The 16,657-nt window shown below is 44.0% G+C and overlaps 1 long non-coding RNA gene across 1 annotated transcript in view; it reads right to left on the bottom strand.

Annotated features, from left to right (window-relative positions):
• Positions 1 to 7,265: 7,265 nt before the first annotated feature.
• Positions 7,266 to 16,657, bottom strand: part of LOC143831352 (uncharacterized) — a 32,673-nt gene continuing 23,281 nt past the window's right edge. The window contains exon 3 of the long non-coding RNA XR_013228843.1: positions 7,266 to 8,469. This is a non-coding gene — a long non-coding RNA (uncharacterized LOC143831352). The remainder of the gene's footprint in view (positions 8,470 to 16,657) is intronic.

Raw genomic sequence — 16,657 nt, 5'->3', positions numbered from 1 at the left:
ACATATAGATAGGTATGTAGGTAAGTAAACTAACTAACATTTGGTACATTCCAATCTAAAACACAACATTCATCTTCTGTGCTATTTGGAGGTTAATGCTGTTTACGCCATTGTGGTTGCCCAAGTTATGCAAACTATCCTGGTAGGGAGGCAAGGGGAATGCCTGTACCAGTATCATACCCTATTGGGAATGATACTGAATAATTTTGAAGATGAGCTGATGAAAGGATGCATATGTTAAAATAGACTGCCCTTGTCTTGGCAGTCTCAGGGATAAAACAGCACTTTCCCCCCCTTATATGCAAAGTGCCCTCTGAAGGGAATGGCACAGAAGCATAATTGGGGGGGGGCAGAGAGGAGGGGGGAGAATTTAATTTAGGAGGAAGAGAGGGAGACTGACAAAAGTGGTTGGTGCTTTGAAAGACAGAGGGGGGCTTAAGATTGCTGAGCTTAATGGGTTCTGCGAGGAAGAAACAGCAACAAAGATCTTCAATATGGCACGCTGGGATATTAGCTGGGCTCCTCTTCGAGCTTAAAAAAATGATACATCTTTGTCCCTGAAATAGCATCTTTTTATGTTTAATTTATTTTCTTTAGCCCTGAGAAGGCTTTCCTATTTATTTTCTTCAGCCCCCGAGGGCTAATAATTTATTTTCTTCCGTTTCAAGAAGGTCTTCTTCATTTATTTTAACATCCCTGAGAGCAAAACTTTTTTTTCTTTCAAAAAAAGTCCCTAAGGTGTACAAAAGATGCAGTGCTGTCTGTAAAAACAAAGATAAATGGATGTCTACAGCCTGACATCTGTTCCTGATCACCACCCCTACTGGTTGGCTTCTCTAAGAGGTTCCATCAGCTGGCCAAATGAAATAAAAGATTGACACAGCACGCAGCAGCCAGATTCCCAGGGAAAAATCTGCAAAAATAAGCAGTGTCAGTTATTATCACTTTTATCATTCATAACTTGGGGTGGAAAATGGCCTATTAACACGAGAGTTTTTAAAAACAGTGTGAATATATCACCAGGTAGCTTAAGGTCAAAGCTACTAGTGGTGATCCTCACAGTTCCTGGTTTTAATGCTGCCTCGCCAGTTTCTGTGGAGGGTTGGTTCCTGTCTTGTGGAAGGGAATGGCTGTTTATAGAATTCTAGAGTTGGAAGGGGCCCAGCAGGCCATCTAGTCCAACCCCCTACTCAATGCAGGATCAGCCTAAAGCATCCAGGCTAAGTATCTGTCCAGCTGCTGCTTAAAGACCACCTCCTTAGGTAGCCAATTCTACTGCTGAACTACTGTGAATTTTTTTCTTGATATCTAGCCAGTACCATTCTACAGAGTTTAAAGCCATCACTGCAGGTCCTCTCCTCCCCAGTTTGGTGCAGCGGTTAGGAGTGCGGACTTCTAATCTGGCGAGCCGGGTTCTTCTTCTTCCTCTGCTGCCAACAGGAACCTCCTCCAAGTGACAACTTTTTAAATAAAGAGAGCAAGCATGTCCCCTCTCAACCTCCTCTTCTCCAGGCTAATCATTCCAAAATCCCTCAGCCTTTCCTCATAGGGTTTGGTTCCCAGGCCTCGAATCATCCTTGTCATTCTCCTTTGGTCATGCCCCCTTTTTCGAAAGGAAGTCACCAGACCATAGGGGCGGTTTGTGCAGCAGCCCTCCCAATGACGGGCTGACTTGGACTTCTAAGGCCTGTGTGAGCTAGCCTTTTGGATGGCATGGGTTGCTTGGGGATTAGTTCATCACTGCATGCAGAAATCTTTGGTGACTTAAAAAAAAAACCCTGTTTCATACCAGAAGGGAAGGCATATTCATTTATTGAACAGGCCTGGTCAGATTCACCTGGTAAGATTCTGACTATTGGGTATATATGTATTAGTCAATATAGCAAAGTTGTGCAGCCACGAAGGCATGGAATCGTGTGCAGCTAAACACCATTCAATCCAGCATATTGCAACAAATGAACAACTTCCTTTTTCTCTAAGGTTATTCACTTTCATATACAAAATTATAGTAATAGAAACCAAAGCTGGGATGTAGCGTTGCCAGATCTGCAGCCTTTGGGGGTGGAGCCTGAGGAGGGGTTGTGAAGGGGAGGGACTTCAGTGGTTCTTCATGACAGAGAGTCCACCTTCCAGAGCAGCCATTTTCTCCAGGTGAACTGATCGACTTCACCTGGAGATCCTTGGAAATACCAGGAGATCTCCAGCCACCCCCTGGAGGTTGGTAATGAAGACAAGTCAATCCAAGTAGGTTGGACAACAAAACAAATAGACCAATGTACCAGCTGATGAATAAAGATTATTTAATTCAAGCTTTCTAGTGTAATGTTCCCAAAAAAGACAAGCCAAAATGGGGTTTGGATCCCCCCTCGCCATTTTCAATATACCCAAATTTCATCAGTGGCTTGATCCTAAATCAAGAATATAAAAACAAAATCCACAGGGGGTAATTCTTGATGCCTCCCTCTCAGTGGAGGCTCAGATCACGCTGGTAGCGCAGCTGACATTTTACCACATTCTCCAAACTACTAGCGCCCTACTTGCCCAGAACAACTAGCCACAGTGATCCATGTGATGGTCACATCTGGACTGGATTTCTGCAACTCACTCTATGCTGGCCTGCCCTTATACCTGATCCAGAAACGATAACTGGTCCAGAATGTAGCAGCCAGGTCCTCACAGCAACACCTTGGAGGTCCCACATTCAGCCCATCCTCCAGCAACTGCGCTCGCTCCTGGTCAAAATCCAGATCAGGCTTAAGGTTTTGGTTATCACCTTCAAGGCCACATTACAACAAACTGGCTCTCAGGTGCCATGAAATGCAGAGCAACCTCACCCCCCCCCCCCAGTGTCCAAGCATGCTGTGTCATCTTTACTCCAACCCTAACTACAGTTTTAGTGCAGACTGGTTGCTAAGTACATTATTAAGTGCAACATGATTGTCAAGTATCTCCTTCAGTCAGAGAGACTGCCAATTTGAGGCACAATCCTATCCTTCATGTTCTTCAATCTTTATGTAAAGCCCGTAGGCCAAATCCTTCATAGCTTTGGGGTTGGCTGTCATCAATATGCAGATGATACAGAGCTATATATATCCTTATTCAAATCTCCTGGCAACACAGTGGAGGTCCTAGAAAACTGCATGGCTGCAGTGGTAAAATCGCTCCTAATGAACAGATGGAATGAGAAAAGCTGAAGTAAAACTGGCTAGAAAGGTGGAGGTCTTTAAGGGCATTGAGCTCCACACTTCCTGTGGGTTTCAACTGACCCTTGCCTACTCTATTAGGAGCCTTGCCCTTATACTGGACCCAACATTATTGCTAGAGAAGCCAGTTTATATAGTTGCTAAAAAGTATTTCTTCCAGTGAAACGTAGATAACAAAATAGCCCCTGATCTTGATTTGACTGAACTGGCTATGTGGATCCATGACATGACGACATTGAGAACAGACCACCGTGATGCACTGCACAATGGCATCCCCTCAAAATCAGTTTGGGAATTCCAACTGGTGCAGAATGCTGCAGTTTGGCTATCATCAGGACCTAGATGGAACATGCATGTTACTTCCATTCTGCAGTCACTCATCAGTTAACTAGGATCAATTTTAAATATTGGTTATCTCATATAAGACTGTCTCTTCCCCTAAGCTCCACCATGATAGCTTCACTAACTTGATCAAGTCTGGTGCAGGTACTGTCCTGCAAACAAGCAAACTCAAGCAAACTCAACAACTCCCACTCCCCTCGTTTGGGTTGGGTATTTTTGTCTCTACAGTGCAATCCTAAAAAGAATAGCACCCTTCTAAACCCATTGACTTCAATGTAGTGTTGAGATGCTTCACTCTTACTAGTCTATTGAAGTCAATGGTTTTAGGATTCGCGACTCGCAACCAAGCTTCTTGTAGCACCAGAAAAAAATGTATTGTGGCATTAAGTGGTCATGAACCTGAGCCCATTTCATCATATGCATGTATGCATACATGCAGGCTTTCGGTTGGCAGATATATTTATATGTGTGCATAAAAATAACAGGGAAGGGGAAGCTGTTACAAAGCAATGCCTGAGGGCTTAATTTGCCAACGCTGGCTTGGGACATTCTTGGAGATCTGGGAGTGAAGCCTAAAAAGAGTGAGGTTTGAGGAAGGAAGGAACTCAACTGGGTATAATGGTACAGAGGCCACCCTCTAAGGCAGCCATTTTCTCCAGGGGAACTGATTTCCATCATCTGGAGAGCAGTTACATTTTCAAGAGATCTCCAGCCCCTCCCCTTGAGGGTGGCAACCTTATTCAGACGACTCAGTATCCCAAGGCATATTGCAGGATGTGAGTAAGGATGTAAGAACATCTCTGCAGGATCAATCTATAGTGCAATCCTGGGGAGTGGTAGCAAAACTATTCAGAGACATCCAGAGGTGGTTTGCCATTGCCTGGCTCCGCATAGCAACCCTGGACTTCCTTGGTGGCCTTCCATCTAAATAGTATTGTGGTAGGAAATGCTACCTGTCTCCCTGTATACTTTGATCCCAACCTAAATTGAGCCCAGGCATACCTGGTAATTAACATCTGAGCAATGAACATTCAGAGAACATCTGTCTACTAGATAGCAGGGGTCATAATAGGGCAATCCTAAGTACACTTTCCTAGGAATAAGGACTATTCAATAGACTTGAGTAGTGCTTAGGAAAGCACTTAGGAATCCTGCTTAGGAATGCACTGTTAAATAAACCTATTTTGTGTCTCTTTACTATCTCTTTTTGGCATTCTTTTGCATCTGTCCTTTGGGGCATTTGTGTCCTTTGGGGATTTGTGAACTGAAGTTTATAGCAGGTCAACCAGCATGAACTTTCCATGAACTTTCAAGCTGTTTCTGGTGGTTTTTATGTGGGTGTGGACAGACTGTCTTCACTCACTTAAAATGCGTAAGGTAAAGGTAAAGGTATCCCCTGTGCAAGCACAGGGTCATGTCTTACCCTTGGGGTGACGCCCTCTAGCGTTTTCATGGCAGACTCAATACGGGGTGGTTTGCCAGTGCCTTCCCCAGTCATTACCGTTTACCCCCAACAAGCTGGGTACTCATTTTTCCGACCTCGGAAGGATGGAAGGCTGAGTCAACCTTGAGCAGGCTGCTGGGATTGAACTCCCAGTCTCATGGGCAGAGCTTTCAGATTGCATGTCTGCTGCCTTACCACTCTGTGCCACAAGAGGCTCACATAAAATGCGTATCAAATTTCAAAACAATGGGGAATTGGTGGAATTATCCAGCCATGGAAACAGTTTGCAGGGTATCCATTCTATACACTTTTAAACCTGCACCTAAAAATTTCCCCAAAAACAATTTGGGGGGGGCATAATTAATACACCCTAAAATCAGCCTTCAAATAACTTGGTGGGCATGTAGAGGAGCATCAGAGGAAGGTCCCCTGTGAGTTTGATATCTGTAGGTTGCATAGTCCATTCTATACACTCCTGAAACAGTGCCTGTCATGTCTGCAGAAAGCACTTGTCTGGGGGCACCTTCTTTTTTTGGTTGGGGGGCATAACTCCGATCCTGTAAAACCAATCCTTACCAAATTTGGAGGAAAAGTAAAGGGAAGTCAGCCAAAGACTTCCTGTGAGTTTGGTGTCTCTAGCATGGGGGGAGGATCCTAATGAATCATGAACTTTGTTTGTTTGGCACCTAAAAGCTCATGATGGTTCAGGGCTCACAAGCTGGTCATGTCATGAACTAAAAGGAGTGCTTGCACTTGAAAGCTCACGCCTTGAATAAATCTTTGTTGGTCTTAAATGTGCTACTGGACTCTGGTTTTAAAAGGAACCACGTTTTTGCTGTTTGTGCCCAATCTCAACCAGGGCCAGAGCTTTTTCCATTCTGGCCCCCACCTGGTGGAACGAGCTCCCAGAGGAGATCAGGGCCCTGACAGAACCTAGACAGTTCCAGAAGGCCTGCAAAAGGCAGCTCCTCTGCCAGGCATTTGGTTGAGGTTGACCCAAACCACTGCTTCCAGTTGGCCCCCAAGCTCCCCCCCCCCCCCATGACCAACACAAATCGGTTACCCACTGGGTCCAGTAAGAATGGAGCTGAGGCTCTCACAATTTCTATTTATAATATTATTATGATCTTGTTATTATTGTTATAATGTTATTACTGTTACTGTTACCTGTTACCAAATGTTAATTGTATCCTTTCCTGTTTTCTGTAAACCACCCTGAGCCCTATTTATATCTTTTGATTTATCAAAATAGCGCAAACATCAGCCAATCATCTACATTAAAAAAATAACTAAATGGAATCCAGAGAAAACACTTGACTCTCATGTAGTTGAGTAATTTGATCAAGCTCTGTTTTGCTGGAGCTCTTGGTCAGGTCCAAAGTTCTCAGCACCCTGGACTGCTGCACAGTTGTGCCATGGTCCTGTTTGGGTGCACTGAACACCTGAGGGTTACATACTTAACAGACTGCCTCTCAAGACAGACGGAGATGAGGCAGCCATTGTTTCTCTGGCCTGTTTCTCCCCCCTGTCTCTGTCTTGTGTCTTTCCTTTGCTTGCTGTAAAGAGAAAGCCAGAAGAAGATGACAGGGTCTGCAGCTGTCTTGTCTGCTGCTTTGGCAGGGAATGTAAAGCATCAATCTGCCAACTCCTGGTGTAATGCCCTGACTTGTGATATTGTACTACTGCAAAAGTTTGCCCTCCAGTTTTCCCCCAAAAGTCATTCATACTCATTATTTGGTAATAAGCCTGTGTGTGTGTGTGTTTGTGAGAGAGAGAGACAGAGAGAGAGAGAGAGAGAGAGAGAGAGGGTCATGGTTTAGGGTGGGGTGTGCAGGTAATAAAAAGCCATTTCCACTTGATCCTCTCTGCTCTTTGCCTCCAGTGGCAGACTGTATGGTCTGGCTGTAAACCTTCTTTGTGAAATTAAGGTGAAAAGAAGCTTGTAGCAGGCATCTTGGACGTGCTAGCTGCTCTTGGGTAAGTTGTTGATAAGATATGGTAGCGTTTCATCTAATAGGAAAAGGGAAGATGTATCCCTTTCTTTAAATAAGATTTCTTGGCTTCACTCTTCCGGAAAATAGCAAGATCATTGAACCTTCAAACTCAATTGGATGAATGGATGGAACAGATGCTTTTTTTTTCGGTGACAAACCAGGGCTGCTTGAAGAATTTTCTGCTTTTAAAATTTTCTGATAAAGGGGTGGAAAAAAAATGAGAGAAGGGAATATCTGATGAAAATGCTCTTGAGGTATTTGCAACTGCTAGATGCAGCACAGGAGTCAAAATTAACTTTTATTTCCCATCAAGTGCAGACATTCTGGCTGTCTAGAATGGGGGAAAATAATTTTGCTTGAGCATTGGACAGAACCATCAAATAGAGAGAATGGAATATCCTCCCAATTATGAATGACAAACGTCTGGCATTGCAAAATACGGTGCATACAAAACTGCCAGATTCTGAGTTGGAATTGTGGCTTATCAGACTTTCTATTCTGAGTGGCTGTGTGTTTCATTGCTGTTTTCTTCCTCACAAATGAGAATGCTGAACACCACATCGTTCAAGAATTATTCTGGAAAAATACCTGTTTACTTTTCTACAGCTTGCACAATTTTCTTTCGCCAGAACTTTTTAGCTCCCCCTTAAAGAGTTCCTTCCCAGTAAATCTCAGGTTCATCATTAGGAAACTATCTAGTGCATTTTTTAAATTCTATCTTTCTTCTAAGGAGCTCTGGATGGCATACTTGATTCTCCCTCCCCTATCTTGTTCTCATGACACTCCTGCAAGGTAGGCCCGGACGAGAGAAAAAGTGACTGAGCTTTGTGGCAGAGAGGGAATTTGAACACTTGAACCACTTCTTGGATTTTCTCTTTACTCTATAAAGCATGTAATGCCTAATCTTTACATACTGTAAGATCGTAAAATGAAACTGATCCATTGCAGAGGTAACCATTGAGGACTGGAGATATTTTGAAACCAGTCACTCTCTTGCTGCATTAAATATCTAAAGAACAGATTCTTTCAATGTCTAAGGAGTCCAATATTCTGTCCAACTTTCCATCATAGTCTAACTACAGACTACAGGAGGTGGTTTGGCACACAGTGGTTGGGAAATATTTGAAGCAAGGTATCCATGCCCTAATAGTTGACCCTGTTGCACGTCCCTTTCGGGTTTTGTCTGTTGTTTCCCATACTTTTCTGTGTTTGCCTAATAGTTAACCCTGGCAATCGCTGTTCATTCTGATGGGTAAAACAATATTGCAGTGGAGGACATGACTACAGGGAGAGCACAAATGACGCTGGGCAGCCTAGCCATCCCCTGTTGACAGCCAGCCAGTGTAGTGTCGTGGGTCAGAACATCCACATGGGAGGCCTGGGAAGAGGCCGAGGTTCAGATCCTCACTTTGTCTCTGTCTTCTTCCATTTCCCCCCTCTTCGTTTCACTGAGCAGATTGTGTCTATACGTCTAGGTGTTGGTTCCCTAGGAAACCAGAGAAAATTTTATTCAGTAGCTATGTCAAGTTCTGGGCTGGGTTTCTGTACAAACATCAGAGCAGACAGGTGACAGGATAGAAAAGAATAACAAAGAATCAGCAGAGTCATGGGGCCAAATTCTGCCAAATGCTTCATCAGTATGCGTGAAACATGCAGTGCCCATCCACATACATTTGTGACCAGAAAATCATATTTGTTCAAATATTTTTCTTGAGGGAGCCTTTTGTACACAGATTTTATCCATTAAACCAAGGATTCCCAGCCAGAATTCCAAGGAAGCTGGGGGTTACTCAAGAGCAGGGGTAATCAAACTGCGGCCCTCCAGATGTCCATGCTGTCAGGGGCTCATGGGAGTTGTAGTCCATGGACATCTGGAGAGCTGCAGTTTGACTACCCCTGCTCAAGAGCTTCCCCAGAGATTCCATGGCCTTTCCCAGAAGTTCAGGGGGCTGCTGACATCAGATGTCACTGGAGCCCACTTCCCCTGTTGCTGTACAGGCCTAGTCATTTTCTCCACAATGGAAACATTGAATGATCATTGGACTGATTGGCTGGCTCGTGCCTCTTACTTCCCCGCCTGCTTCTCTGAAAGGGCATGTCACCCCTTCCAGGGTTCCTTGAAGCCTGACAGACATTTCAGAGGTTCCTCCATGGTTGAAAGGTTGAAAGAGGCTGCACGAAACATTGGCTGCTCTTGAGGATTTCAGTGGCTTCTGCAGCATGTTCATGGACACCCACCTAGTTCACAGAGGGAAATGTCCAGAGACCTTACTAAGCTTCACTGTCACATTGTATGGACCTAGCATGTGCCCTACATTAAACACTGTGGCCTGAGTACTGCCACTCAGCTATTCAAAGTTTCAGTTCTTCCTCTAGCCTGCCTCCACTGAAGTGGCTAGAAGGAAGGCTACCTAGCTATGAGGAATTTCCCACTGCCTATGTTAGGGTGCTGCTCAGTGCTGCCTTATACCTATGTAGTCCACAAAGAGGGAGCATAAAAGTATCCATGCTGGATCAGACAGTCTTGTAATGAACCCTGTTCTCACAGTGGCTGACTCCAGCAAGTGACATTTAGAAGTCTACCAGATCTGAACTTGGAGATCTCATTCAACTGTCACAGCTAATGGTTGTTGTCATGGTCTCTGTCGTCTTGAGAGGCAAGACTAGCCCCTTATTTACTCCCCTTTGCTATTGCTGCCATCACTTTGGGTAAAATCCAGCCCCCCCCCTCATGTAGGGTAAGACTCAGCAGCATGCCAAGAAGCCGGGCAGGTGGTGAAGGACTTGTGCAGACTGTAAGTTAAAACTAACTTTATTTCTACAAGGCACAAACTCAGGGCACCTCAAAAGACAGAATCCTGTTGCAATAAGAAAAAATAAACAGAAGGACAGTTTCAAACAAAAGTACTTACAATTCATAATATAACTGAACTTTGTTTGTCCCTGGTGCATCTGTGACCTTTTCAGAATCTTTCTCCTTGGTCACTGTTATGGTAAAACTAACGATCTAAAGTTTCTAAACAAAAAGTCCCTGAATAAAGGAACAGCTGCCCTTCACACACACACACACACACCAATTCACTCTAGGGGCTTTAGCAAATTTGGGTGCAAGCCTTGGGGCTCTAGCCTACCAGGCTTGGATGCTCCGATCAAGAACACATCCCAGTTGGAAAAAGATGCTCTACATCTTGCAAAGAGCACCTTCTCCCCTCCTTCCTAGCTGCAGAGACACAAGGACTATGTCCCCTCCCTATAACTACCAAGGCATCAATTGCCCCCCTGCCCCTCATCTTCACACATTTGTTGATGAACGTATCCGTGAATATTTCTCATCCTTTAAAATAATTTGCACATTGTTGCATTGCCATCTGGGAGAGGAAGTTCAGTTAAGAAAGATTTTATTTCTTTAACGTATTTATAACCCAACCGTTCCTCCTGAAAAATCTACAGGCCCAGTGCTCCTTACAAAATATTTAGAAACATTAAAAATATAGAAAATGGCAAACTAAAAAAAAAACCCAAATAAATGAAAAACCCATCACCGTTTTGCCGATAAAAACTAGATGGCGGAGCCAACCATTCCACAACTGGCAATATAGAACCAGGAAAGCAGGAAAAAAATAAACCAGAATCACCAAGGGGTTCTAGCACCTTCTAGCAGGAGAGAAGGTAAAGAGTTTGTAGCTTTGTAATTCAGAAAAATAAATATGATTTATGGTGAATATGATAGAGGCTTAAAAATTATGCTTACTGTGAAGAAAGGGGGATAGAGAAACATTCTTCCTCTTCTAAATTATTAGAACTTGCTGGAAACTCCATGACATTAAACCCCAAGACAGAAAAACACAGTCCTTATTTCTTATTTGATTTGTTTACTTCACATATTTTTTATATTATTATTATTTTTTTATTATTATTTCGATTTATTTCCCGCCACTCCCAAATAGCTCGTGGCGGGTTACAGTGTCTTAAAACCCCATTAAAACTCCCATTAAAAGACTTTAAAATGTCACAGCGTGGCGGCACAATAATAAGATCCCCTTCCTACCCCCCTTCCTTAAAAAGGGGGGGGAGGAGAAGGAGGCTAACGGTGTCCAAGAAAAAGCCCAGGGGAGAACAGTCGATGTACCACAGCATATGCGCCATCCTTCCCCCTAGTGGGGACCGAAAGAGGCTGACAACCTTCTCCTCGCTTCCATTTTCTCTTCACAACAACTTTGTGAGGTAGGTTAGGCTGAGAGTGCCTGAGTAGCCCAAGGTCCCCCAGCACCGTTCCATAGCAAAGTAGGGATCTGAAATCAAATTTTACAGATCCTAATCTTTCTCAACCAAGGTTTCATGAAACCCTGAGGCTTCTTGACAGCCCTAGAAGGGTTTTCTGATTGAGCGGGAGTTAAATAATTGTTAATATATTTTAAAAATCTGTTACCCATTTTTTGTGATATTAGCAGCAAAGCACATTGTATTTTACAATACAACGGGTGCTAGGCCCCACCCCCCACCTCAGGGCAGGCCTCAGCAGGAGCCTTGCGAGGAGAGGTGAGGAAGTCCCGGCAGAGAGCCCTTCCCTCCCGCCACCCCCTGCAAAGCGGTTGCCGAAGCCAGCAGAGGCATCAGTGGGTGCTTTGCGAGATGGGAGGAGGAAGTACCAGCAGGGAGCTCTCCCCTCCTGCCACAAAGTACTTGCTAATGCCAGCAGAGGCATCGGTGGCCTCTTTGCGGGGCTAGGGGGAGGAAGCACTGGAACGGAGCTGGCCACCAGCTTCCAAAGGCCAGCTGAAGCCCCCAGGGGGCTTAGAAGGCATTTGGCGGTAATGGGCAGGAAGGGCCAGCAGGGACCGGGCTCCTCCAGCTGCCGGCTGCATAAGGTACGCTGAGCTCCGTAGAGGTGGTGGCTGGGCTTTGGGGTGGGAAGGTGCTGGTGGGCAGTGCAGTCCTCTTCCTGCTGCCCCAGAAGCCCCACCAAGGCCTGGCAAGGCTGGGGCCAGAGATGCTCAGGGCAGCAGGAGCGCTGGATGGGGCCACCCTCCCCCCTCTCCTCACCCTGATACCATGGCTGGCTGGCTCTGCCATCTAGGGGCCAAGCACCCTGCAGGGGAACCCAAACCCCCAGGGGCTGCTGCTCTTCCAGGCAGGAATCGCACAGGCAGGCACAGCAGTGACCTGGAGGCTTGGAGGGAAATGCAAGGAGGAGGTTGTGATCAGGGTTGGGGGATGAAACATGATTGGCTGCCTGTTGGATAGACAGGCAATTCAGTTGGAGGAGGGGCTTGCAAGGGCAGGACAGCCACCCTGTGTGGCAGCTAAGCCATGAGACCAACCCCTCCCACCAGCCCTTACCAGAATTATATAGTGGTACAGATAACCATATAAGTGGTCACGTTGACCTGCCTCCCCCTCCCCAAATGGCCAGTGATGGGCCTTGGAGGGGGTGGGAGGGGCCCCAGGTGGACATGTATACAGCTATGCTTCTCAATCATATTTTACATGATCACACCACTTAGGGGGTTTCTTGAAGCTTGCAGCATTTTTCAGGGATTTCACAATGGTGAAAAAGTTGAGAATGGCTGCTCTAGCCACTACAACACACTGGTTCTCTTTTCATAACTTTCATACTTAGCTCTGTGAGATAACTGATTTCATCTCCTGTACAAAGGCAAAAATAGTTTGTTAGACAGCTAAACTGAAACACAACTTCTACTTAGCAGTCAAAAAGCCGATCGACAGCTACCCAAGGCTCACAGTAGTGAGGCAAGAGCTAGATTCTAGTCTAGTCTAAATTCTAGTCTAGTCTAAAAACCAACAAGATTTTCAAGGTATAAGGCTTCGAGAATGAAAGCTTCCTTCATCACAGTACCGTGAATTAAAAAGATCCAAGGATTGGCTGACCAGCTAATGTAATGAAATGGATGAGAAAGAACATTTGGCAGCTTGGAAGAATTCTCTCAAATTCAACATCCACACATCTTTGGAAAGGGTTGTAGGCAAGATGCAACAATTTCTGGCAAGCTTCAGCCTTGAAAATTCTCGATTCCCTGTTCAATACAATATGACATATCTACCTTATAATGATGGTCTAAACACATTTTCTGTCCCCAGATAAGCCTGGATTTTGTCATTCCACAAGGGGTTCTTGAGTCTTTAACATAATATTTCATAGGTTATCCAATGCACAGATTCTGAAATTCTTTTGATGGGCTTCCAAGCAGCTCTGGCAACTCAACTAAAGGAGCACAGACTATGTAATTAAAGTGGCAATCACCTGGAGTCCTCCTGGAATTACAAATGATCTTCAGACTACAGAGATCAGTTCTCCAAGATAAAATGGTAGATTCAAAGAATGGAATGGATAGCATTCCATTTTCATTGAGCTCCCTCCATCCCCGAACTTTCCCCAGGCAATTCTCCAATAATTCCCCAAATCAGAGTTGACAACCCTATTTGTGATAGAGGGCCAGCTGGTTAGGAGTGGCGGCTTCTAATCTGAGCACTTACTTTGCACTTACTTTGCACTTACTGCACTTACTTTGATTATTCCATTGTCAATATTGTTGAATTCAGATCGATTTGAACTCAGGTCTTCCTCTCCCCCCCATTGAAACAGGAAAGTGTTCTGCACAGGGTAGTTCAGAAGGGGGGAGGGGGAGCCAAGTCTCTTTCTTTCTTTTCTTGAAGGGGGGGGAGAGGAGCCAAGCAGGGAGCCTCTTTCTTTTTCTGGAGGGGGGGAGAGGATCGAAGAAGTCAGAGAAGGGAGAAAAAATCCAAGACCATCCGAAGTTGATAGAAATTAGGGGCTTGTCCTTTAAGGCAAGCTTGTCACATGAGCAGTTCTGGTCAATTAGAGCGTCTCTACCACGGAGGAGAGGCCAGATTCAAAACAGCCTGCTTTCTCAATCCGAATCTTGAAATATTGAGCATTAAAAGCACTCTAAGATATCACACAATAAAGTTAGGGTTACTCCGGACCAATCCTTCTTCCTGCAGAAGGAAAATTTAAATTGCCCAAAATCAAAACGGAAGTCGCATTCTGTGTAGAGGGCAGGGATTGGAATCAACCTGGGATTGGAATGAAAGCTCTGTGCAGTTTGCATGCTGAAAAACTGGGTTTCTGGCCAATCTTCGACATGCAGCCAGCTAGGTGACCTTGTGCTTGTCACAGTCCTCTAACAGAGCAGTAACTTCAGGTCTTCCTCAGCCTCACCCACCTTACAGGGTGTCTGTTGTAGGGAAAGGAAAGGGAAGGGGATTATAAGCCACTTTGAGACTCCTTCGGTTAGAGAAAAGCAGGGTATAAGAGCAAACTCTTCTTCTCATACAAATAGGCCCAATCTTTTGGGAATACTGTGATCAGTTCAACAATATCTTTGTTTTCATTTGCTTGACCAGAACATCTTTGCCAAATTTAAATAATGTAATTGTCTGAACATGACAATTAAGGACTTTGCCCCCACACTAGCCAACCTTATCATCCTTATCATCTGTTTACAAATGGGTTTGTGTATGCTAATCAGAATTCTAACTCCTTATTTCTACTTAATTCTACTTATTTAAATATAAATTATTTTTAATATCTGTTTCCAACTTAAAGCACAATTAGATACTTGTTTCCAAATAATACCCAATAAAACACGGCATTTCCCAGGTGAGTTTCATGCATGGGGAGGGGGACACACAGAGGCTTTATGAATACAAGAAACAGCTGTTTCTTTGTGAGCATTATGATCCTTATGAATCCCTCCCTGCCTATAAAATGTAATCATCCCCTGTATTTCTAGAGGTACTAGAGGCAGTTTCCAAGTAACTGACAACTGGAAACAAAAGGTGAGTAACAAACCGTTTTATAATCTCATATAACTACAACCCCCCACAGTGCAATGCTTCTTCCCAGTCCTGTGTTTATACACTGAAGAAAGAAGGATGGATGACAAAATGAAATCCAGCCTAACATCTCCATAACAAATCTTCCATTCACTAGTCATGGGTATGTTTTATGTATGCTTCTGATGAGAAAGGACAATGAAAGGAATTATGTTTTGTTACTGAGTAACTGGGGGGTAACTAGGGATGTACAAACCTGGTTATCGCTCCCCCTTTTAGCATCTGGCCACATTAAAAAATCAACATTTTTCCTGCCTGATCTTCTGGGTTTCCACTGAATTTTAGCCAATCTTTTTTACTCAAGCCATTATAAAAATTAGCACTTTAAAAATTGATTGTAATTCCTCCTGATGTGAAAACTGTCAACTCTCGCCAATTTATGGAGGATAGGTTACCTGGGGGTTACCACTGAACAATTCAGGACCATTAAAAAATGAGTGGAAACTCAGAGTCATCAATATAACAAAGGATTAGTCTGCCAAACAGATAGGAAAATGGGTTAGAAAAATCTATACAGAAGCATCAATATTTATATGTTGGATTCAGGCTAAATTGACTATTTCTACCATGTCCAGCCTCCACCCCCCCACCCCCCATGTCCCCTATTCCCCAGGAACTGCATTTTGTGGAGATCAGTGAGCTGCAACAAGATGGAGGCGGCAAAAAAGTTCCTTTCTATAGATGGAAAATTTGCAGCACAAAGCATAGCTATACTCTTCTAAATCCATACAAGTAGATTTAGAAGGGCGTAATTCTGTTTAGGATCACACTTGCCCATGTTTGTTGACTATGCAGCAGAATTCTAAAACTCCCCTTACTGAAAAGGAAGACAACTTAAAGAAAACTTCATAAGGAGTCTATTGATAGTACCTTGAAGGCTAACAGCATTTCATTCCAGCATAAGCTTTTGTGGACTAGAGCCTGCATCCTCAAATGCAATGAAAATTTTATGCCCTTCTTGAAGCTGGAGTTGTGGGGGCAGAATAACATACATGAAAGATCTGCCTAATAACAAGCCACTTATTACAACTGAAAAAGAAAACTAAACAGAGAATAAAAAATGGTAATCTTTAAGATGCCACTAGATATTAGTGAGAAATATGGGCTAAATTAAGCCATATTTAAAAACTAATCTGCAGGAACACATTTTGCCAACCTCAATTCCAGATCTTCTAATGTGGATTAAGTAGTGTATTTGGATAGGAACTTCCAGGTGTTTCTCAAATAATCTCCTCCTGTGTCCTGATTGGCTAAATTGGAGACTTTCTACTCTTTTGAGCACACTTCCTTCCTGATTGCCTCCAGAAAAACAACAGTTACTCAGTCTGTTAGGACTCTCTCTCTCTCTCTCTCTCATACATGGCTGTTTCTGTTCTTAATAAAATCATTTTCTTCTTTAAGCAGCCAGTGCGCAGATTGTTTGCATATTTAAACGCTGCCAACACCGCAAGCCAGCTGTGCCTTGACAGTACTTTTCTCCACCGCATCACAGCTACCTGCTCTATTCCTGCCAGTCTATTTTGAGCCTCATCGGCTCTATATCTAGGTCTATTTTGCTAAACTGCCAGAGATATGGAAGATAATGTGGAAGAAATGACACAAAGAGCCCCCTACTGGTCCATTGGACAGGACCTCTCTCTCCCATTTGTGCTCAGCCTCAAAGAGAACAGCTAATCCCATGATGCCAACAGGAAGGGGGAATGTTGGACAAAAGTCTGGCCATGAGAGGTGGCAAGATGTCAAACTCATTTGTTACAGGGTTCAGAACTGAGATAAGTGTTGTTTTGTTGGGTGGG

Source organism: Paroedura picta, chromosome 3 (assembly GCF_049243985.1).
Source record: "Paroedura picta isolate Pp20150507F chromosome 3, Ppicta_v3.0, whole genome shotgun sequence".
NCBI lineage: Eukaryota > Metazoa > Chordata > Lepidosauria > Squamata > Gekkonidae > Paroedura > Paroedura picta.
The sequence above is the reverse complement of the archived record's forward strand: the minus strand, read 5'-3'. Positions and strand labels throughout refer to the sequence as shown.